The following is a 25,824-nucleotide window of genomic DNA, read 5'->3' as shown; positions in this document are numbered from 1 at the left end:
CCTGGAATCTGAAGGTGCAAAAAAATCTAAATATTGAGAAAATCGCCTTAAAAGTTGTCCAAATGAAGTTCTTAGCAATGCATATTACTAATCAAAAATCAAGTTTTTATATATTTATGGTAGAAAATGCACAAAATATCTTCATGGAACGTGATCTTTACTTAATATGCTAATGATTTTTGGCATAAAAGAAAAATCAATAATTTTGACCCATACAATGTATTTTTGGCTATTGCTACAAATATACCCGTGCTACTTAAGACTGGTTTTGTGGTCCAGGGCCACATATTCACAAATAGTTTGAATGTCCACTGAGGAAAGCGTCATCTTTGTCGTAGCATTAATATATTTTAATCTGTATAGGTTATTTGTAAAGACAGTGCTGCTCAGTGCATTTGTTAGCTGCAACAAGCTGTTGTTGAAAGCAAAAATAACTTCCGTTTATAGCAGCATTTATTTTTTCAAGATTAAATTCTTTACTACTGACTCGAAAAAACAGTCTCTTGTCATCATCTAACTAAAATCACAATCACGAACATGCACCATTTCTCAATAGTAAACACAATTATTAAATACTATTATTTATATAAAATATTATTTATTGATTAATAATGTTTAATAAACAACAACAACAACAGCCATAAAAAGTTGCTAGGCAGTTCAGTCAAAAGTACACAGGCAGTGCTCTGATATACAACATTTAATTTACATAAACATGAGATTTTGCCTAACTTTTTACTCTGGAACAAATAATAGATTAATGAGACCAAAGACTGCACGTTAGATTCACCCACATATATATATATATATATATATATATATATATATATATATAATATGTTCATGAGCGCTGAATGGCTGCTGAGCTCACATGTTTGAAAACTTGATGCAAATTGTCAAATAGACATTATATTTATTAACAAAGTGCATATTTGAACTATAAACAAGTACATTCTCACCTGAAAAACTCTTAAAAATACATTCAGTGACACAAAAACAGTAATACTTTTAAAATTATAGTGGATTTGGCCGTCCGCTATGACACTCGCTGTAAGAAGTACCACAAGCAGAGTGTTACGATTACAAATGGTGAAACGGCTGTTCTGATATCGCTCTAATATCGCACTCATATTAGCCAATCAGATTCAAGGACCAGAAAGAACTGTTGTACAAATACATGGTGGGATCTCTATGAAATCTAAAAATATGTCAACATATGTCACCTTAAAGTAAGTCTAAATTACCATTCACAACCCATTTTACATTTTTATGTGATATATTTCATATTGAAATGGTCAGTTTTTTTTTATCAGTGTTGACTTTAATTTCAATCGGTTCAACACAGTGACTCATTTTATATTTAGAGTTTGAATCACTTTCTTTGTGCTTTGCTTGTTGATGTGATTTCACTTTAGATTTCTTTCATCAGTCAAGCAATAAATTTACCTCCTCTAAATCCCTGAAAATCGAATTCCCTGAAGTCCTTTGAAAGCTTGGCTTTTAAGGTTTCTAAAAGTAAAATGCATGCCAACCTCCTTTCCTGCATATAATCAGCTGAGGTCCAGGCCATCAGATGACAGGTGGGCAGTCCAGCCCTGGTGCATCTTTTTGCTTTGATTACGGCTGGTTTATGTCGTTCTGTTCTTCCTACACAGCCAGACAGCCCTCCCTCTGTGAAACCCAGCAGAGCAGCACAGTCTGTGGCCAAACCTGCCTGTGTTTTACTGAGCTCTGTGTGATACGCTTCATTCACATTGTTAAAGTCTCTTAGAATTAATTGATCTAGTTAGCATGTGGAGTGATTATTGCATTATAAATATTAAAGATGGTGGGTAACTGTGTGATTTCCTCTGTGGTGTGGTGGCACATTTTGATTCTCAGATTATGCAGCTCTCATTTATTTTTACTTAGATACTATACTATACCATATTATACTAACGTTTTAGTATAAGGAACACGCATGTGTGCCATAAATAACTGTACCAGTGTTGGCATTTCCATTGTCATTTATTTTGGCCATGCTAATGCCATAGCTTTTATTCATTCCTCCCATGTTTCCTTTTCCATTAAATATAAAAAGTGACAGTAAAGACTTCAAAATTGTTACAAAACATTTAAAATTTTCAACAACAAAACATTTCAAAGAAATCCTAAGAAACCTGATAATGTATCATGGTTTGCACAAATTTTAGCTGCCGCAATTGTTTTCTTGATAATATTAAGAGATGTTTCTTGAGCACCAAATCAGCATATTAAAATGATCTCCAAAGGATCATGTGACACTGAAGACTGGAGTAAAATATCAGCTTTGCCTTCACAGGAATAATTTTTTAAAAATATATTCAAATAGAAAACAGTAACATTTTACAATACTACTGTTATTGTATTTTTATCAAATAAATGCAGATTTGGTGAGAATAAGAGATTTCTTTCAAAAACATTAAACATATTTAACCAACCCTAAACATTTGATTGATAGTGTGTATCAAATCAAAATAAAAAAACAGACATCTCTCCATAAACAAATCCAATGTCCCAAATAAAGAGAAAAATCTGAGTTCGCTTATTCTGTTTGCTTGTTTTTCTTGCAAAATCTGGCAACGCTGAACTCTACCATTAATTGACCACTTATGAGTAAGATTAGCTGAAGATATCAAATTTAGCCTAAAAAGCAGTGTTACAATCATCCCTGTGAAAAAAAATAAACTATATTTAGTAAACCAGTGAATCTTACAGCTCATATCAATATAATATCACTGCTTTAATGTTCAGCCTATTAGTATTATTGAATCATTTTCTACTTTATACAGTGAGGGAAAAAATATTTAATCCCCTGCTGATTTTGTACGTTTGCCCACTGACAAAGAAATAATCGGCCTATAATTTCAATGGGAGGTTTATTTGAACAGTGAGAGACAGAATAACAACAAAGAAATGCATTTCAAAAACATTTATAAACTGATTTACATTTTAATGAGTGAAATAAGTATTTGACATTTTGGAAAACATGATTTAGTACTTGGTAGCAAAACCTTTGTTGGCAATCACAGAGGTCAGACATTTCTTGTAGTTGTCCACCAGGTTTGCACACATCTCAGGAGGGATTTTGTCCCACTCCTCTTTTCAGATCTTCTCCAAGTCATTAAGGTTTTGAGGCTGACGTTTGGCAACTCAAACCTTCAGTTCTTTTCTATGGGATTAAGGTCTGGAGACTGGCTAGGCCACTCTAGAACCTTAATGTACCCATCTATGCCCAGTTTTCAATGTCCTGGCTGAGGTTACAACCCAAGATTTGATGGTACATGGCCCCGTCCATCATCCCTTTGATGTGGTGCAGTTGTCCTGTCCCCTTAGCAGAAAAACACCCACAAAGCATAATGTTTCCACCTCCATGTTTGATGGTGGGGATGGTGTTCTTGGGGTCATAGGCAGCATTTCTCCTCCTCCAAACACGGCGAGTTGAGTTGATGCCAAAAGGCTCGATTTTAGTCTCATTTGACCACAACACTTTCACCCAGTTCTCCTCTGAATCATACGGATGTTCATTGGCAAACTTCAGACGGGCCTGTACATGTGCTTTCTTAAACACGGGGGACCTTGCGGGCGCTGCAGGATTTCAGTCCTTCACGGCATAGTGTGTTACCAATTGTTTTCTTGGTCCTAGCTGCCTTGTGATCATTGACAAGATCCCTTCTGTGTAGTTCTGGGCTAATTCCTCACTGTTCTCATGATCATTGAAACTCTATGAGGTGAGATCTTACATGTAGCCCCAGACTGAGGGAGATTGACAGTTATTTTGTGTTTCTTCCATTTGCTAATAATTGCACCAACTGTTGTTAACTTCTCGACAAGCTGCTTGGCGATGGTCTTGTAGCCCATTTTAGCCTTGTGTAGGTCTACGATCTTGTCCCTGACATCCTTGGACAGCTCTTTGATCTTGGCCATGGTGGAGAGTTTGGAAACTGATTGATTGATTGCTTCTGTGGACAGGTCTTTTATACAGGTAACAAGCTGAGATTAGGAGCACTCCCTTTAATAGAGTGTTCCTAATCTCAGCTCATTACCTGTATAACAGACACCTGAGAGCCAGAAATATTGCTCACTGATAGGTGATCAACTACTTATTTCAACTTTTTAAATGCATTTTCTGGATTTTTTTCTGTCTCTCACTGTTCAAATCAACCTACCATTAAAATTATAGACTCATAATTTCTTTGTCAGTTGGCAAACATACAAAATCAGCAGGGGATCAAATATTTTTTTTCCTCACTGTATGTTTCTAAACAGTCTGAGATCTAAATTGCAGATTATTTGATATAATTTAACCTAATAATTTAATTATTTAACCTTTTTATATAGTTTATCTTTATTAATATTAAATAAATATATTGATCAACTGATTAGTCTTTAAATAAACAATTTAATGAATTTAATTGTTTCTTATTTAAAAAAAATAAATATTTTAATTCAGGGATTCCAATATAATCCTCACAGTTTTATCATATGAAATCTTGAATTGTAGCTGCCAGCAACAGTATTAACAGGGTCTAAAATTAACACTCGGCAAAGTGCCAGCTGAAAGAAAAAATTGATTTTGGTGAGTAAATCAAATCAAGTCAGTCACCACAGAGGATTAAAGTCTCCCTTGCTTTGAAATGAGCTTAATTCAGTCATATTGCTTTTATCAAATAAAAAAGCAAAGAAAAGACTTGAGTTTTAGTAATTAAATTTACTGAATACACTAGTACATTTATAACACTATACTTTGTAATATGTCACCTTTTTATCAACAAGTAAAAATCTTGTTAACGCTAATGCGAGGGTGTTTCTAATGTCGTGTCTAAATATGACATTGTTCTCTTTTCTGACTGCTCTCTCTCTCTCAATTTTTTTTCTTTGATTGAAAGTCACGATAACACTATTGAGGAGTTTTTCTTTTGTTGTTTGAGCAAATGGGAGTGCAAAAAAATCTATTTATGGTATTCTCCCATTCACTGTTCTCAGATTTTACCCAACTATAAGGACTTCCACTCTGAGAAACGTGGAAATGTGAGAAAGGGCCATTGTAATCCAGTGAGATTTTACTTTACACAAGGAATCTGACAACAACCAGTGTTCCTCACAGAGGTCTAATCTCACCATCATCCAGTCTGTGAATGACATGAAGAAACAAAAAAAACTCCAAGATGCTTCAAGAAACCACCTGAAAAGCTACAGTACTGTTAAAAGTTGTAGACAATGTTGTAAAATGAGGATGTTGTCAAAAATAGATTTTCTTTATCAATTAACTTCTATTAACTAAATTAAATCAACAATTGGTGTGACCATCCTTTGTTTCCAAAGCAGCTTTTGCCCTATAGGTGCATTTGTGCATAGTTTTTCAGGTAGCTTTGCAGGTAGGTTTCTTGAAGCATCTTGGAGACGTTGCCACAGTTCTTCTGGATTCAGAAGTTCATTCCAGACTGACTGGGTGATGATGAAATCAGATCTCTGTTTTGAGCACTGGCTGTTGCCAGACTCCTTGTGCAAACAAAATTCTCACTGGATTATTACAAGTAATGGCCAAATTAATGTTTGGAAGTACAAACTGATATTTCCTACTGACACACTACAGCAAAAAATTGACTTAAAACCATTTTTAGCTGGTGAGAATACTAGTGTTCTAATAATTTTGGCCACCATTGCACAATACGTATAAATGCTTGTTTATAGCACTATTCTATAAAATCGATAGCATTGACACTTGCCGTTAAATTGCACTGTGAAATTGTATTTTTTTTCTTGTCTATGGCTGAATTCCAGCCATGATCATATCCTGAACAACAATACTCTTCCTCATGTGAAATTTTGTTATGCTAGGCTGAACTCATATAATCCAGTAAGCTTTAATAGCTGTCGTCTGCATGACTCTTCATACTGTGATTCACTTTCTCACACAATGCTTTCACACATTTCCTCCAGTGTTTTCCTGCAGCTGGTTGAGTGCAGTGTTTATATCACACTGATTGATTGCATCAACTGAGAGCATGTGTCAGGCTCTTGAATTTGTGGATATTACTGCATTTGTTGTCTTTTTGTGTGTATAATCAAATTCAGTTTTTGTGTTTTCCTACCTGGTTTTTGGGGGAAAATTGCTGGCTGTCAGCACAAGAATGTGTCATTGACAGATGTGTCTGTGCTGTGCTGGAGGCAGCATCACGACTGCTCAGAAAATATTATTTTATAAGAGATGACTACAGGCTTTATTAGTTTTTAGTCTTTTTAGTATTACATGAGAACATGTCTTTCTAGAAAATATGTGAAGTAAATTTTCCTTACACAGAAACATGTAATACAACAAGCTTAAGTCCAAACTATAGGCCTACCCAAAAAACAGTCAAGCACCATTTGAAATCAAAACGTATAATTCGATTAAACAGAATGTCTTTTTTTGGACAAAGAAATCGAGTTAATTGAAATTCAAATAAATGCATAATTGTAATTAACTAAGAAAGGACAGTTCAAATTCTAACTCACGGATTGAAAAAGAGACAACACTTAAATTCTGAATAATGACTATAGTAATTATGATAATATATATATATATTAGGGGTGGGCATAGATTAATTTTTTTAATCTAGATTAATCTAGATTAAATCTTGGAATTAATCTAGATTAATCTAGATTAAAATGGCTAATTTGAATTCTGCTGAAGGCATTCAGAATATGTGTGCTACCCAAATAATGACTAAACATGTTACACCGTACTTTTATTTTGACAGGTTGCCGTGAAGTTTCTTTGTATACAGTATGACATGATGCGAGTTTTCTCAAATGAAACGGTATAAGTGACACTCACAGCAGTTTTGGAGAATGAGTTTATCTGTTCATGCGAGATGCAAATGCCAAAAATTACCGGGAGCGTCACGTGTGTTTCAGTATGCGTGTAGTAAAAGCGCGTCTCCACCATTCATGGTATGAATTTCATACATACAGCTAGGCAAACGGAACATACCGGATTCATATTAAAACGGTCTTTTTGCATTTCAGTTTTCACAGACATTAGTCCATATCGCGATTTGAATTAAGTGACAGACCATATTTGATTTATGAATCCAAAAAACGAAGAATTTACGTGGCATTTCGCGCTATAGTAGATTCGGTTTTTATGAATGGAGGACGACGTGATCCCGTCTGTGTTTTGGCGGAGGAGACATAAACGCGAGACCATATTCTATAGTCTTTGGTATACATCCGCGTTAAACTATCAAGGTGAAAGTCATCATAGCTTGCGTAGTTTAGACCCAGCTCCCAACCCAATTTTGAGAATAGATTAACGGCGATATTTTTTTTATCGCCCGATAAAAGTCTCACGTTAACGCAGCACGTTAACGCCGATAACGGCCCACCACTAATATATATATATATATAATATTATTAGGACTCCTTTTGGGCTCTTGCCTTGTCATGGTTCAATTGAATAAAGAATTTCATTACAGCACACATCAAATGTGTTAAATTAGTTTGGAGGTTTAAGCTTGTTATGCGACTATGGTGAAATAATTATGTGTTCTTGTAAATGCTAATTCGAAACAATTGAGAGCCCATTATGCATGAACACACCTGTAATTCTGTTTGTCAGCTGTGATCTTTTGGAGAGACTTCAAAGCAGCGTACGGGTAACATTAGCATGTCCAGCTGGTGCAGATGCAGAGAATGTTGCATTTGTTCAAGGCATGCTACTTCATGACATATTTGATAAAATATTGATGCTCACACCATTATACTGTAAGCCTTAAACCTTTTTTATGCATTTTTTTTCAACCTTTTAATGTGACTAAAATGTTTTATTTCTGAACCATCACACTTTAATATTGTGAGTAACCTATCTAGACATCACAGAAGCAAATTGCGTTAATTTGTTCTTCATTATTTTGTGCACATAAATTCAGTTAGTGAACAGGTGAAGATAAAGTGCTAATAAAAGAACAGCTTAAAGTAGGGATGCACCGATCCTTATCGGTCGATAACTTGCGCGTTTTGTCAGTAAAGCCGGTTCTGTAATCAGCGGTAAATGCGGTAAAAGGTGCGTGATTTCACGTTGAGCCATATATACTACACATAGCCGTTGTTTACAGACGAGCTGCGCACTTTCACACTGATAATGAACATTGCTATGCGCAGCTCGTCAGTGAACAACGGCTGTGTGTAGTATATACGGCTCAACGTGAAATCACGCACCTGATGGCATTTACCGCTGATTACAGAACCGGCTTTACTGACAAAACGCGCAAGCTTTATCGACCGATTGGTATCGGTGCATCCCTAGCTTAAAGCATCTAAAAACATTTAACATCCATGAAACCTTTCCACTGCTTTAAAGGTTTCTCAAAGTTGTAAAATGTTCTTTAGAACTGAAATTGTTCTTTACTCTAAAAAAAAAAAAAAGATTATTTTAAAAACCATTCGGTAAAAGGTTCTTTGAGGAACCATAAAAAATCTTCTATGATGTCACTGCAAAAACCTCCTTTTGTAACCTTTTTTTTAAAGTGTATGCTGATTTTAGAGGGATTTTGGGCACATTTGAGACCGACTGGATGATCAGCCAAACTAGCTAAACATTAGGCGCCAGATTTACTAAACAGGAAATTAGCGTTAGAGTGCAATTTAATAAAAGCGCAGATTAGAGAGGGGGAAGTTCTGCATGTGATTTTCTGACAATGCACACATTAAAGAACACAGACGCAGCCAGATCATTTCCATAATGACCAGCTCAATCTACCAAGAGCAGTGCAAATTACTGCCTGCTTTAAAGGTCCCATATTGTCAAAATCGAAATTTCCTGGCTTTTTTCATGATAACTGAGGTCTAGGGGCTATGTAACTACCATATGAGTTTCAAAACAGTCAATCCACAGTAAACTGCACACAGCCTGCTTAAAGTAGCTGTTCATTTTCACAAGCCGCTGTGACTTCCGTACAGATGTGACGTCCGATCTACTCAGTCACCGCCTTTAGTCACCACCTCGAGCACCAACCACTGTCCCACCCTCCTTTTGTCAAACCCAGACAATATCGTGTCCATAACATTGCTAAGCAACAACAACACGGAAACAAGTCGAGAAAACCCTGTTCAGAACAACGTGAACATAAGAGACCAGAGGCACGTCAACTTCAGCCTCTTTCACACAGTGATTCCGGTAAATACACGGATAATGTTTCCCATGATTTGTTCCGGAGTTGTTTAATTTGGTTCATTCACAGTTGTTTTCCGGAATCTGTGCGTGCTTTACACACAATCCATAAAGACATGTGACGTTTGGATGTGAGATGTAATGCGACGCGTACATTTCACTAAACTGAAACTAACCTGAACAATCTGTGCTTCAGCGCTGATAGTGAGGAGCTCCATGATCGCTTTGCACGTATTTTTTTGTCGTGAAGAGTCGCATGATAACGTGCATCATCACAACACTGCCTTTATGGTTCTGGCTTTTGTTCACACAGCGCTCATTCACGTAATTTTCCAGAATCAGCACGCATTGTGAAAGGGGCTTTACTAAAGCAACAGTTATGTAGCTTACTGCATTCGGTGTTTGAAAAAGAAAAAACATTAATGATCATTCTGAAATATCCTGTTGAGTATCAGCAGGCTAGGCTCTCTCTATGGCTCTGGGCTTGGCTAAAGCATACATGACCGTAGTCACCTGTGGTTGGCCTGGTTGTGCGTCACTCAGAAAACAACAGGCCAATCAGAAGAGAGGCTCATGAATATTAATTAGATGGGCCAAAATCGACCTGTTTTTGACAGAGCTCCTAAAAAGGAGCTGTAAAAATATATTGAGATGGATTTTGGCACTTATACCGCAAATATATATTCTTAAGGACATCAACAACTAAAATAAACCTCCAGAAATGTGTACAATATGGGACCTTTAAGACATGCTTTTCACAGAAATACCAGTAATTTGATGAGCGCAAATTAGTAAATTGCGTTGCGTGATTCATTTTTAATACTCTCCTCCCATAAATTTGGTGTCTAAAAGGGAAACACCTACAAATGCATATTCAATGTCAGGCACAAAATTAACGCTAATTCTTCACTGTGCGCCTTTAGTAAATGCTGACAGTACTATTTTAACACAAAAAGACAGTTTGCACAGGCGCAAGCTGTTAGTAAATTTGGCCTTGGGTTAGTCATGCTGGGAAACCAGCTGAACACTTGCTAACTTAAAGAAAAGAAAATTTGCTGAAAATGTACTCAAGCTCAAACCATCTATGATGCAGATCAGATTGTTTCTTTATCAGAACAAATTTGGAGAAATTTAGCATTATATCACTTGTATTATATCACAGTGTTTGATCTGGCATATTTTTCTCCTGATTTAGACGAGATGAATTTTTCACTGGAGAAAGCACAACCCAGGCTCATTGGAAATATGTGCTCGTGGTGACATTTCTGCAACACAGATATTACGTACTTTGCATGTTTCAAAGTGAAATGTCTAGTTGCCCACTGACAAAGAAATGATCGAACAACTATAATTTTAATGGTATGTTTATTTGAAAAGGCTGAAACAGAATAACAACAAAAACATTCAGAAAAACGCATTTCAAAAAAGTTATAAATTGATTTGCATTTTAATGAGTGAAATAAGTATTTGATCCTCTATCAATCATAAATCAGCCTCTATCAACCACCATGGCCAAGACCAAAGAGCTGTCCAAAGGTTGTCAGGGACAAGGTTGTAGACCTACACAAGGCTGGAATGGGCTACAAGACCATCGCCAAGCAGCTTGGTGAGAATGTGACAACAGTTGGTGCGATTATTCGCAAATGGAAGAAACACAAGATAGCTGTCAATCTCCCTCGGTCTGAGACTTCATGCAAGATCTCACCTTGTGGAGATTCAATGATCATAAGAACAGTGAGGAATCAGCCTTGAACTACACAGGAGGATCTTGTCAATGATCTCAAGGCAGCTGGGACCATAGTCACCAAGAAAACAATTGGTAACACACTACACTGTGAAGGACTGAAATCCTGCAGCGCCTGCAAGGTCCTCCTGCTCAAGAAAGCACATGTACAGGCCCATCTGAAATTTGCCAATGAAAATCTGAATGATTCAGAGGAGAACTGGGTGAAAGTGTTGTGGTCAGATGAGCAATCATGTGACCAAAATCGAGCTCTTTGGCATCAACTCAACTCGCCGTGTTTGGAGGAGGAGAAATGCTGCCTATGACCCCAAGAACACCATCCCCACCATCAAACATGGAGTTGGAAACATTATGCTTTGTGGGTGTTTTTCTGCTAAGGGGACAGGACAACTGCACCACATCAAAGGGATGATGGACGGGGCCATGTACCATCGAATCTTGGGTGAGAACCATTGAAAATGGCCCGTTGATGGGTATTCCAGCATGACAGTGACCCAAAACGCACGGCAAAGGCAACAAAGGAGTGGCTCAAGAAGAAGAACATTAAGGTCCTGGAGTGGCCTAGCCAGTCAAAATCTGTGGAGGGAGCTGAAGGCTCAAATTGCCAAACGTCAGCCTCGAAACCTTAATGACTTGGAGAGGATCTGCAAAGAGGAGTGGGACAAAATCCCTCCTGAGATGTGTGCAAACCTGGTGGCCAACTACAAGAAACGCCTGACCTCTTTGATTGCCAACAAGGGTTTTACCACCAAGTGCTAAGTCCTGTTTTGCTCAGGGGTCAAACACTTATTTCACTCATTAAAATGCAAATCAAGTTATAACTTTTTTTTTAATTATTTTCTGGATTTTTTTTGTTATTCTGTCTTTCACTGGTCAAATAAACTTACCATTAAAATTATAGACTGATCATTTCTTTGTCAGTGGGCAAAGATACTAATTCAACAGGGGTTAAAATAATATTTTCTCTCGCTGTACGTGACATGTTTTATTACGTTGGTACAGGCCTGTATTGCCTCATTGCTTCAGGTACGTATAAAGGCGGTTTAGAATTCAAATCTTTGGTCAGTGTTGCCAAAAGTTAATGCTTTATTGTGTCTGAAATATCCCTTATGCCTAACCTATGCATGTTCACGAGAGAGAGAGAGGCGTTCCAGCAGCACCCACTGCAAATGATCCATTGATTAGCCAAATTTCTCCAAATCGATAAAACTCACCTATGTCTTAGATGGCATGAGGAAGAAAAAATCTTCAGCAAATTTAAATTTTTGGATTGAACTATTCCTTTAAATCAGTTTATGCATTTGAAATCTTTTTTTAATGCAAAGACCATTATGTTGTCATAAATCATTGACTCACTTTGGCTTCCACACTGTCGCCACAGGGTCTTCTCTCTCAACAGTACACTTGCACCAAAATGACAAAAGCCTTTGGGTTTATTGAAAATGTTCACTGTTGAATTATAGCTCTTTGCTCCAGCTTTTACTGCATGTCCTATGCTCTAGGCAGTACAGATGGCCGCTTTAAGGCTCGAGATGGGTGATTGTAGTGCGCATAGATCCTTGTCAGCCAGTGTCAGGTGATTAGATACAATACAAAAGAAACAACATGTGTGGCCCTAATCACAGACCAACACTTCCCACATTGATAATGAGAGAAAGAGAGAAGGATGGAGAAGACAAAACGAATGAAAAGGAGTGGGGAGAATGAAAATGACAGAGGAGGAGGGAAAGAAACGGCTCTGTAATGAGAAAAGGAGAAGAATAGAGCGGCAACACATAAGTGACCTGAGGATGAGCACAGATGGCAAACCATGCTCCTATTTTTTTTATTTATTTTTTTAAGAGGCACCAGTGGGAGTTCATTTCATGCAAGGCAGCAGCTTTGACATTTTTTACATTTGAAATCCATTGTCTGTAAAAATCTGAGGGGGACACGTGTCCTCAGTTTGAATGGACCCGATGCTTGTTCGGCAGACAGTAATGTTGTCAGCGCACAGCAGGAGAGACCAGAATCTCATTATGTGTTTACAGTTCAAGCTGCTGGCTCCCCTTCGGCATGATATGAAGATGGCTTTCCTGATGTGAAATTGAACATTAAAAACGTTCAGAGCTTCTACCTGGCCAATACTCAGTTTTTATTGAGTTTTTCTGACAAATGGTAAAGCCGACAAGGCGCTGATGTTTGTGCCTGTGTTTCATCTGAATTTCATATTTATTTACTAATCAGATCTCTTGAGATAATGATATTGGATAATTTCTCTCTCCATCAAGATTTATACAGTTGAATATATTTACCCCAAAATATTGAGAAAGTTTATTATATTTATAAATATTTATATTTTTTATTATTGTAATACCATTCTATCTAGATTCCATCTATCTATCATGTCCCATTTTTTTTTTACAGATTTGCCATGATTCACCCATGTGATCACACTATTGGAAACATTCTTCACCATCAAGCACCCATTTTTTTCTTTTCTAAGACTTTTTTTGGCTTTTTCAATCATGTCCACATTTTTGTTCACAGTTATCAAGTTTCAAGGCACTTCAATAAAAAAGTCAAATTTCTAAGTATAAAATGAATGAACAGTGCCATAGACTTTATTTTCTTTGATTTGGGGCTGAAATATGACCCATTATGTAATAATACTAATAAAATAAAATAAAATAACAGTGAGATTTACCATGTAATCAGACTAATTGACACATTCTTCCTAATCAATAACTTCAGGCACTTATCTTTCAATTTCCAAGACCTTTTAGCCTTTTTAAATAATGACAACAATTTTTTTTGTATTTACATAGCCATTGCCACAAAGTCACCAAGTTTTGTACCATTTTGATGAAGTAAAAAACAATTATAAAATCAAAATGCACACTTTTTCAGTCCAAAATGAGACTTTAACCTTTTTGAATCATATCCATGATTTTTTGTGCGTTTTTACAGATTACCACAAAAGTCACCAAGTTTCTTACCATTCTGAAGTTGAAATAAAGTAAATAAATATACAGTGTTATGCGAAAGTATTCATACCCCTTCATTTTTTCACGTTTTATGTTGCAGCCTTATGTTAAACTGCTTTAAATAACTTCTTTTTCCACATCAGTCAACACTCAATACACCATAATGACAATGCAAAAAAAAAAAAAACAGGTTTGTAACAACTTTGCAAATTTATTAGAAAAAAACTGAAATGATTCCATTGCGTAAATATTCATACCCTTTTCTGTGACACTTGAAATTTAGCTGAGAAGCATACATATTGCTTGTAGATGTTACTGCACTTCGAGTGAAGTTAACCTGTGGCAAATAAATAAAATCAATAAAAGGTCTAACAGCTTAAAATGCATATCAGAGCAAAGACCAAGCCCTGAAGTCAAAAGAACTGCCTGTAGAGCTCAGAAACAGGACTGCGTCAATGCACAGATCTGGGAAAGATTTCAGAATAAAATTCAACTGCATTTGACGGTTCACAGAAGCATGTAGCCTCCATTATCCATAATGGAAGAAGTTTGGAACAACTAGGACTTTTCCTAGATCTGTCCTCTTGGCCAAACTGAGCAATTGATAGAGAATAACCTTGGAGCTGAAGGTCACTCTAATTGAACTCCATGATCATATATTCAGATAAGAGAAACTTAGAGAAGGACAAACATCAGTGCAACACTCCACCAATCTGGTCCTTATGGCGGTGTGGCCAAACTCAATCCTCTCCTCAGTGAAGACACATGACAACCCAAAGAATTTGCAACAAAGCATCTAAAGAACTTTGATTGTGAGAAACAAGTTTCTTTGGTCTGATAAACCTCAATTCCAAGCATCATGTATGGAGGAAACCAGGCACTGCTTATTACCTGCACAGAAGCATCCCAACAGTAAAGTGTGGTGGTAGCAGCCTCATGCTGTGGGACTGTTTTTCAGAAGCAGGGACTGAGGGACTTGTCAGAGTAAAAAGAAAGCTCAACACAGAAAAATACAGAGATAGCCGTAATGAAAACCTAGTCCAGAGCATTCAGAACCTCAGACTAGGCAGAAGGTTCACCTTCCAACAGGACAATGACCCTGAGCACACAGCAAGAGTGGTTTATTGACAACTCTGTGAATGTCCTTGAGTGGCCCAGACACAGCCTGGGCTTGAACCCAATCAAACATTTCTGGAGAAACCTGAAAATGTCTGCCATCCCCTATCCAAGCTGGCAGAATTTGAGAGGTGAAGAGGTGAGGAGAAGAATGGCAGGTAATTGCCAAATGCAGATGTGCAAAGTTTGTCGCATCATACCCCAAAAGACTGGAAAGCTGGAGAGCTGGAAAGGTGCTTCAGCTAAGTACTGAATATTTATGCAATGTACTCAGTTTTTAAATTTATATAAATTTGCAGAGTTGTCACAGATTTTTTTTTTTTTGCTTTGTCATTATGTTGTATGGAGTGTAGACTGATGTGGAAAAAAATAATATAAAGCAGTTTAACTTAAGGCTGCAACATAACAAAATGTCTTTAAATCTAAAATGATCAAACAGTGCCAGGCTTCATACTGTTCCATTTTTCTTTTGATTTGGGGTTGAAATATGACCCATCATGTTTTTGACAAGTTTGGTCAGATTCACTTATGTAATCACACTAATTGAGACATTCTTCCTAATCACCATTTCAAGCACCTTTTCTTTGGGAACATTTGGCCATAAAGCGCTCCATTCATGCTCATTTGAGCTACTTCAGCGTGTAGTGCTGTCTCATGTCAGTGACCGCAGCAAACCTCATTGGCTGCTTTGCCCAACAATGAATCCGCTCTGTGACATTTTCTTCTCAATCACACCGTACATTGCACTGTTGTCGTGGTAACCAGGGGCCTGCTCTGTGCCGGTGTCTGGTGACCTGGCAATAGAGTGGCTTGGCAGTCACTTCGAGTCAGATGCAATGACGTTTAGATCAGCACTGACCTGAGGCCTCTGGAAAGGGACGGCAGAGCTGTGTCTCGAAGCATGATGCTTGACAGGCATGCTGGACGTTTGCTTAATTGGTCTGTGCCTGTGGGCTTTGGCCAATTAGCTCCTCATTCTGCATGGCTAAGTGAGCATTTACTCAAGAGAGTACAGAATGACGCATAAAACAAGAAAGAAGGACTTAATCATTTGTACACGGTTTAAACAAGAAGAAAAATGATCTGTTTTTTGCATACTGTTAAGTCTAAGCCACCCACACACATAGAAAGCAGCTTGTTGTTAAGCACATTACAGCATCTTCACAGCAGATAAAGGATGTTTTTTCGCTCAAGGCTGCAGCTGGATTCTTGAGTTATTATGAACTTAAGTAGCTTTCACACTTCATGGATCCCTTTTAACCCTTAATTCTTACATGTTACTTATTAATCTTGGGTTTACTGTTAATTTCTAAATCCTGGGTTAACCAGCTGGATTAGTCTGTATAAAACTCTGAGAAAACATAAGGTCTGTTATTAAAAAACAATTTACACTTGTAAAGCCTGACATGTGAACAGCATTTTTAATAAAACAGTTTATTGAACCTTGACAAAATAAAATATAAATACATAAATACAATAATGTAGCTGCAAGAATAGCAACTAAGGGGCCAGGCACAACAGAGGTAAAATGAAGAGTTAAGGAGCTTCTTTAATTACTCAGTAAAGACCATGATTCTCCAATCCTGCTCCTGGAGAGTTGCCTTCCTGCAGACTTAAAGGATAACTATTGCCAAAAGGCAAACTGGGCTGTTTTTTTATACTGTAAACAAGACAAACTTATATCTAAAAGCATAATTACGACAAACAAGCTGTTTTTGAGATTGACCGCGATTTCATTTTGTGGTCAATGGCCGGTGAATGGGAGTACTAGGGGCATAACTTTGAGCGCATCAAAATCGATATTTTTACAACACTAAGAAGGCTCAACACACCATGAAACTTTGCTCGAAGTATCGCCTGGGTCTCTACACATGAACTCGAGCATTGAGAACATTGTGTACACAGAGTTTACTAAAAAGAAAGGTTTTAAATAACTCACTTACACTGTTTGAGTTTCCGCTCGCAGCCATCTTGCCAGTCAAGAAGTGTCGATCTCCGAATGCGAATGAATGGACTCCATAGGACGAAATATTAGGCTTATATGATGCTCTTTTTACAACTAGAAGGTTAATATTGTTTTTCACTTGCGACAAAACAACGAATTAGCCGTGCATTTATATGGAAATATGCTTTAGGAGCTATCCATCTTTACTCTCCTCGCATTCAGAGATTGACACTTCTTGACTGGCAAGACCGTCCATTGACCACAAAACGAAATCACGGTCAATCTCAAAAACGGCTCGTTTGTCGCAATTATGCTTTTAGATATAAGTTTGTCTCGTTTAAAGTAAAAAAAAAAAACAGCCCAGATTGCATTTTGGCAATAGTTATCCTTTAAGTTCCAACCCTGCTTTAACACACCTGTCTGTAATTAAGTAGCCAGCCCAGGTGGTCCAGGTGTGTTAGATTAGGGTTGAAGCTGTTCTCTGCAGTATGGTATCTTTCCAGGATCAGGGTTGGAGACCCCTGTTAAAGCCATTTGTTGATGCATCATTTTACTACAAACTCATAATGGCCAATGCACAAAAAGGCCAACATAGGAAAATTAGATTAACTGTTCCGATCTAACAAGACCAGTCTTATGATTTTTGGCCAAACTGGTCAGAAGTTATAAGCAGAAATGTTATAACATAGATCAAGTTTGGTCAGAATCCGCTAAAGCAGTGTTTCCCAAACTTTTTTTCTGGGGACCCACATTTTAAAGTCGATAAATCCTTGTGACCCAATAAACATTAAAGGTTGTATCAGCGATCAGCGTCAGGGGTTTGGTGTTGTGGACTTTCGCTCCGCCTCCCTCACATCCCAGCACCAGTAGGAAAGTCCACAACACCAAACCCCTGATGCTGATTGGTTGGAACACTGTTTGTTTATGTGTGGAAAGGTTGGTAGTGCCGATTGTTTTTTTGGCATATCTCGGACCCTAGGCTGACCAGAGAGACGCGGTTTTTTCACAGACAATTTATGGGGCAGGCAGCGAGCGGATTGTGATGAAAGGTCAGCTGAAATTGACACTTTATGTTTCAGGCTAGAAATCGCTGATACAACCTTTAAGCCCATATAGTTCATATATCACGAAGAGAATTTATGCATTAACAAAATATGTGTGACCATTTTTAAGGTCATGCTTCCACTTAACTATTTAAAAGAGATACAGATATTTGACAAAGCACATTTTTTTTATTTAAGTAAAATGCAGATTTGCAGAAAATGCTGTTTACCACAAACACAATATTTATCCGTTATTTTGATTTCAAATCCACAAGTGCTTTTTCAGCATTGTGATCCTCTTTTATCACAGTACACTATTACAGTAACAGACATTTTCACGTTTAAACTCAATGAAAAACAACATATTATTCAATGCACTTGACTTCTAGATTTGTATATTAAGTTGCTCAAGCAAGTTGCAACACATTTAAACACAACATAGGGAGGCTATAGCTTCCTTTTCTAATTGAAATTGGGCTATCAAAAAATATTTTAATTAAAACTTACCACAGACAGAAACAGTCGGCTCTCATGCTTTTCTTTCGCATTAAATCTTTATTAAAAACAATGCTTTAAAGAACTTTTCTGCCTGGACAAGTGCACGTATTATGTTGCCTTTTTCTTTAAAACTGCACTTTTCCTTATTTTAAACCTAGCCAAAAAGCCACGTGTTGACTGTGAAAAAGTGGACTTCATTTATATGCATTTATGGGACATTTTCGTGTCAATCCACGTTCATTTTTACAGCGAACAATGCGCTGTCACTTTAATTCAGCGCTTGCAGCACAGCAAAAAATAGACTCTGCCGAAATGATCGCTGCTCTGCTGCAAACGCACTGCTTCTGGGACGCACTGCTGGACTGCAACCGCGTGTAGTGTGAACGCTCCAATCCGTTAACATGGGTGCGGGAAAAAATACGCAACGCATATGCACTGCAGACGGAGTATGAAACAGGCGATGCAGAGCGCAGCTAAAGAACAACAACAACAAAAAAAGAAAGCAGAAGAAGAAAACAACGAGCTCCCTCGTGCGGCTAATAGGTGAACTACACATATAAATTTTAATCAAGAGTATATAGCGTACTGAAAAATAGTGCTCGACTTGGCGACCCATACAATATTTCCCGCGACCCACTTGTGGGTCGGGACCCCGCCTTTGGGAATGACTGCGCTAAAGCATTGCAGAGATATAGCCTCACGTCCTTTTTTTCAAACTTTATCAAATTCATTAGACCGCTTTACAAAAATGGTTTGGAATTTTAAAAAGCTTTTGATAACTTTGCCAGAATGCTCTGAAGATCTGAGCCAAGTTTGGTAAAAATTTGCCAAACTGTCTAAGACGAAAATTAGATTAACTGTTCCAATCTAACAAGTCCAATCTTAAGATTTTTGGCCAAACTGATTAGAAGTTATAATCGGAAATGTCAATAATTTATATATTTTGACCAGTAGGTGTGCAGGTATGCTTGTATCATATGCCATGTTTGGTCAGAATCTGCTAAAGCAGGGTTCCTCAAATGGCAAAAATCGGACAAACTTTCTAAGACGAGTTCGAAAAAGTAGATTTCTACTTTTGAATTTCATAAAATTAAAATTTCAAAAAAGCTTAGAAAAAACATAGAAATTAAAATTTATTACATACATATGCTTCCAACTTAGAATGAGCCAAGGAATCAGAAAAAATAGAATATTGCTTTTAGACTTTATTATTTAAAAGTTATTAGCAGAAAGATGGAGCTAGAGAGTTTGAGTTAGATACTCCAAATTTGTTGTGGTTTATGATGGGACTGTCCTCTATATACGTGTGCCAAATTCTCAGAACTTTCTCACAAGCTGTTCTATAAGTTTCATAACAATATGGTAAAGCGTTTGAAAAATACAGCATTTTACTACAAAATTTAAAATGCTGTTTGCTTGAAATGGCTGTCCTTTGGTATCATTTGATTCAGTATGATACTCTGAATCTAACAAGATCACTTATGATTTTTGGTCAAACTGTTTAGAAAATATAAACAAAAATGTCACATTTTATATATTTTGACCAGTAGCTTGCCTAATCTACTCGTGCCCTCAGGTCATGCTTGGCATAACATGTACCAAGTTTGGTCTAAATTCGCTGAAACATTGCAAAGATACAGCCTCATGTCCATTTTTGTGGAAATTAACACACTTAATGAAAGTAGTTTGTTATATCAAAAAGATTTGATAACTTTTTGCCAGAAGAAAAAAGAATTTTGAGTTAGAGACTCCAAATTTGGTTAATTATGAGATTGTCCTCTATCCATGTGCCAAATTTCATAACTTTCTTGCAAGTGAAATTTTAAGTGTTTAAAAAACTCAGCATTTTACCACAAAATTCAAAATAGTCCTCACTTCAAATGGCTGACATAGGAAATTTTGGTATTGTTTGTTTCGGTATGTTACTCCGAATCTAACAAGATCACTCTCATGATTTTTGGTCCAACTGTTCATAAAATATACACAGAAATGTCAAATTTGATATCTTTTGACCAGTAGGTTGCCCTGTGCCAAAACTACTCATGTGCCTTCAGGTCGTGCTTGGTATAACATGTACCAAGTTTGGTCTAAATCCGCTAAAGCATTGCAAAGATACAGCCTCATGTCCATTTTTGCACAAATGTCTTCAAATTAACACACTTTATGTGGTTTGGTATGTCAAAAACTTTTGATAACTGTTTGCCAGAAGAAAAAAGAATTTTGCTTTTAGACCTCGCGGTTCAAAAGTTATTAACAAGAAGATGAGTGCAAATTTGGCCTGTTGGTGGTGCTAGAGATTCATAACAATACATTTAAGCATTTTTTTTTTACTACAAAAACAATATAACTTACAATACAGCACAAATAACTACAATAACTTACACAAAAATGCAGCATTTTATAACAAAATAAAAAATTTTGTATTGTTTGATTTGATATGCTACTCCGAATCTAACGAAACCACGCTTATGAATTTTGGTCAAATTGTTAAAAAATATAAACAAAAATGTCATTTTTTTTATAACTTTTGACCAGTAGGTGGCGCTGTGCTGAAACTACTCATGTGCCCTCAGATCATACTTGGTATAAAGGCCAGTTCACACTGGGACGAATATCACGCGCGATTAGCGTCGACGTTTAACGCGTCGTGACTAAACAAAGGGCGCCAATGTGAGTGTACACACCGACGCGCAAAATGCCAGGCATAAAAGCGTTAAAAACTGGCCGACCAATGAGATTGGTGCTTTTGTTCACATGCCCGGAGCTGCTAAAGTTACAGTAAAACACGACTTGATTGCACTCAAGCACAAAACACTGTCATGTTTTGGATTGTTATTGCAAACTAGTTCATTCATGAAAATAAATTACCCTTTTCCAAAAAAAAATTTTTGGAACTTGGCATATATTTGTACATAAATATTCTTGACCTTCTGTTGAAATGTATTATTATAATTTAAACATTAATTGTAATAAATATTATAATTAAATCATGCTTTATTGAAGTGGTTTAGTTTATCAAAAAGCATTTGATAACTTTTTGCCAGCATTGTCTGAAGATGATCTGAGCCAAATTTGGTGAGATTCGGACAAACCATCTAGGGTGAGTTTGTTAAAAGTAGATGTTTCAGAAAATTCAAAATTGCAAAAAATCTTGACCATAGAAATAAAATATGCATTAAATATTCATATGCATTCAACTTGGTATGAGCCAAGCAATCAGAAGAAATTTAGAATTTTGCTTTTAGACCTTATGATTCAAAAGTTACTGGCAGAAACATGAGTGCAAATTTGGTCTGTTGGTGGCGCTACAGAGTTTGACTTAGAGACTCCAAATTTGCTGTGGTTAATGATGAGTCTGTCCTCTGTCTGTGTGGAAATTTCATAACTTTCTTCTTCTACGTTAAAGTGTTTGAAATTTAATTGTGAAAAATCTTGACCTGTAGAAATTTACATTTTAGTATGTATTCGACTCAACATGAGTCAAGGAATCAGAGGAGAAAATTCAACAAGTTCTGATCGTGACTTTAGAGGCCTTAGAAATTTTAGTATCAAATATGATACAGTAGGCTTTATAGGGTTAAACCTGGAAAAAAGAGGATTTCAGGATAATTTTTGTGTAAAAATTATAGTATATTTAAGATCATTATTTCTAGACCATTTAACATTTTTGTTTTCTGAAACTAAGCACAGCATGTGAATCTTTCTGTGACTATAGAAATCACATGGATATTTAATGAGGCAAGATCTGATTGTTTTTTAATTGGTCATCTGTTGATCAAGCACTCACTGTAGCATTTACTACTGCATTGTTTCACACTTTGCTCCTTTAGTACCACATTTTGACTGCCGGATTCATAACCCAAGGGTAAAAGTGGTACCCTTTCAAAATTACAAGTATGAAATTCTTAACTCGATAAAACTCGTGACTTTAACCCTTTTCAAAAAAAGAAACTGATTCATAGTTGTAGTAGAAAATACTTTTAGATTCTTCATTTTTACCTTTGTACCTTTTGCGTGTTTAGATCTTGAATATTAATGATGTGTGAAATGGAATTATTCAGAATACATACTGTATACTTTTATGATGGCTTTTCCCCACCTTGTGGTCGTTTGACTTGGTTCTGTCGACTTCCATTGTATAGAAAACATTATTTTTTGTGTTCCTTGAAGACAAGATGGTTTGAGAAATTGGCCTATTCCTTTTAGATGTTGACAGTTTGGTGTGTTTATTTTTCACCCTTCCCGCATCAAGCAGAATCTTTGGGGATTCATCATCTCTATTGATGCTGCTGTGTTCTTCATTTTGTAGAGTGACAATCTCTCATCACGGAGCCTAATGCAGTTTGCAACATAATAATACCCCAGTGTCCCCAAAACAATATTGGCATGTGATTTTTCTTTTCCGCTTCACATTATTCCAGTCTATTTTCTTCCTCAGATTGTCTCGAAATACGCCCCAGTGCTTGAAGCGCATGCTTGTTGTCGATAGCTTTTACTCCTTTTGCGGTCGATGTTTTTCAGTAAGTGTAATATAGTGGTTTTATAAGGCTGAATGACTGAACCTGAGTGGATTATTAAGTCTTAATGGATTTTTTTATTGAGGTTTTAGTTTGAGAGAGGATATTGCTGTGTAGATGTCCCTTAAGTATTTTAATATGTAAAGATTTCAGTACCTGCAATTTCAAATCTCCCTCATATTCTGGGCATTTACAGTAAAAATATATTTTTTTTATCGCATTATTATATAAACTGATATTATGAACCCTGTTTTAGGAGGATAGTGTAACAACAACATTTTGATGTAATTTGAAAAATAAGCATATTTCGTATTTTCTAATTTGGATATTTAAAAACTATTGTTACAGTCAGGCTTTTTTAAACATAACTCTACAGTTCAAAGCTAGCCTACTTATTTTTTCCAGTCATTGTCTTTTTGCATATAACAGTGAAAACTGTGGAGTGTTGCAGTGGGACAAAGGCCTCTCTATAAACAAGTTAAAAGCAGACCTCTGAGTGCTGGGAGTCTATACACACTTTAATTTCTTTCTAATCACAGACTTCTTGAAAACCCTACAGATTCCTCTGTGCTGATCTCATGAGATGAGGACAGGCAGTGCTGCGCTACTGAAAGCACTTTGATTTTTGTAAAGCACTCTCTGAATTACATTGGGAGTGCAAGTAAAACACTCTAATCTTATTCATTGGGATGTGCCTAAGTATTCATGTAGTAATGAAGGATAATAAAACTGTAAACCAGATTGTAAATTCTGATAAATTATTGACAAGCCACATTCAAACCTGTTGTAAAACAGCTGATACAGTTGCATGCGAAAGTTTGGGAACCCCTTGCAGAATCTGTGAATACGTGAATACTTTTAACAAAATAAGAGAAATCATACAATATGCATGTTATTTTTTATTTAATACTGTCTTAAGTAAGATATTATACATAAGATGTTTACATATAGTCCACAAGACCAAAAAATAGCTGAAATGATTCAAATAACCCCCTTTAAATACTGTGTGTGGTTACCTGGATGGTCTATGACCGTTTTTTTTGTTCTTTTGTAAAAGTTTTCCTGCATCTTTTGCATATTTGAACCCTTTCCAATAGTGACTGTATATAATTTTGAGATCCATCTTTTCACACTGAGGACAACTGAGGGACTCAAACACAACTATTTAAAAAGGTTCAAACATTCACTGATGCTCCAGAAGGAAACACAATGCATTAAGAGCCGGGGTGAAAACTTTTGAACAGAAAGAAGATGTGTTCTTTTTTTCTTTCTTTTTTTTTGGCTTAATATCATATTTTCTCATTTAGTACTGCCCTTCAGAGGCTGCAAAAGTACCAGAAGACAAAATAAGTAAAATTCACCTTGATCTTCAGAGTTACAGGATAAATGTGTCAAAATTTTTCTTATATTGTTGAAATATGTTTTTTTTTTTCATTTAGTACTGCCCTTTAGGGGCAGATACTTGCATGTTTCCCAGAAGACAAATTAAGTACAATTTACCTTTGTCTTCAAATTCAAAAAGTTTTCACCCCCCAGCAAAACAAAAAAAGATCATCCAGGTAACCACACACAGTGTTAAGAACCAAGGGTTCCCAAACTTGCAGGGTTATTTTAATAATTTCAGCTATTTTTTGTCTTGTGGACTATATGTAAACATCTTTTATGTAAAATATATTACTCAGGACTTATTATTGTTATTAAATTAAATTAAAAATAACATGCATTTTGTATGATCTCTCTTTTTTTTATTATTTACATTTTCACAGATTCTGCAAGGGGTTCCCAAACATTCGCATGCAACTGTATACATACTTAGCCACAGAAAAAAAAAAAAAAAACCCAGATCATTAACAATCGCAATGGGGATCAGTGGGTTGAATGTCCAAATTGCAGTTTTAGTGCAGCTGGTTAAAAAGTATATACATGTTTTATTTTTTTTTAATGACCGATCGGTTCACTAGATAAGATCCTTATTTCTTGACTGGGATCATGCAGAACCCTTTGAAGCTGCATTGCACTGGAATGTTTTCCTCAAAAACTTCAATTTCTTTTCGACTGAGGAAAGAACGACATCTTGGATGACATGGGGGTGAGTAAATTATCAGAACATTTTTATTCTGGCATTAAACTAATCTTTTAATGCACTTTATTTTATTTTTTTAAAATAAAATAATAAATAAGTGTGTTAAAATGCAAGAAAAATATTTCTTATATTACCTTTTTTTTTCTTTTATGTTTTTTTGTGTGTGTGTGTGTGTGTGTGTGTGTGTGTGTGTGTGTTTGTGTGTGTTAATGTTAAGCATTTTCAAACTAAAATCAGCAAGCTTTTTTTGGTGGGTTGCAGGAGCAAGTAAGTATATGTGCTGTCAGTTTTTGCACTGCTGAGTGAAGTGCATGAATGAAATGTCACAGTTTTGCACTTTGCTCTGAAATCAGCAGTGCATAGCCTGAATGGAAATCTTACACAGTATTACAGTTAGTTGATCTAAAACAGCTGTCGACCATGTGCACTACGCACCTGTGCACCTGCATCCTTGTCTATAGCAAGCTTGAAATGTCTACTTGAGAAAGAAAACAAATGATCTCGAATTATGTAATCCATATGAGGTGCATTTCTCTCTAAAAGTGCATCCACTGTACTGCAGAGATGCAAGTCAGCATCATCAACTTCATCTTTGTAGCCGACACTGACTCAGAAAACACTAGTTAATTAATAAATGTTAATATCTCACACGTTCATAGTCATTACTTTTGCTTTATGCATGCTCTTGAGCGCAGGATAAGTTATATACTACCAGTCAAGTTTTGGAACAGAAAGATTTT

The 25,824-nt window shown here is 36.4% G+C and overlaps 1 protein-coding gene across 1 annotated transcript in view; it reads left to right on the top strand.

Moving 5' to 3' along the window:
- The window catches only part of vat1l (vesicle amine transport 1-like), a 55,348-nt gene that overhangs the window by 12,344 nt on the left and 17,180 nt on the right, over nt 1–25,824 (top strand). The window lies entirely within an intron of this gene.

The sequence above is a fragment of the Garra rufa genome, chromosome 3 (genome assembly GCF_049309525.1).
Source record: "Garra rufa chromosome 3, GarRuf1.0, whole genome shotgun sequence".
NCBI classification, from domain to species: domain Eukaryota; kingdom Metazoa; phylum Chordata; class Actinopteri; order Cypriniformes; family Cyprinidae; genus Garra; species Garra rufa.
Note: the sequence above shows the minus strand (reverse complement) of the source record. Positions and strands in the feature narration are given on the sequence as shown.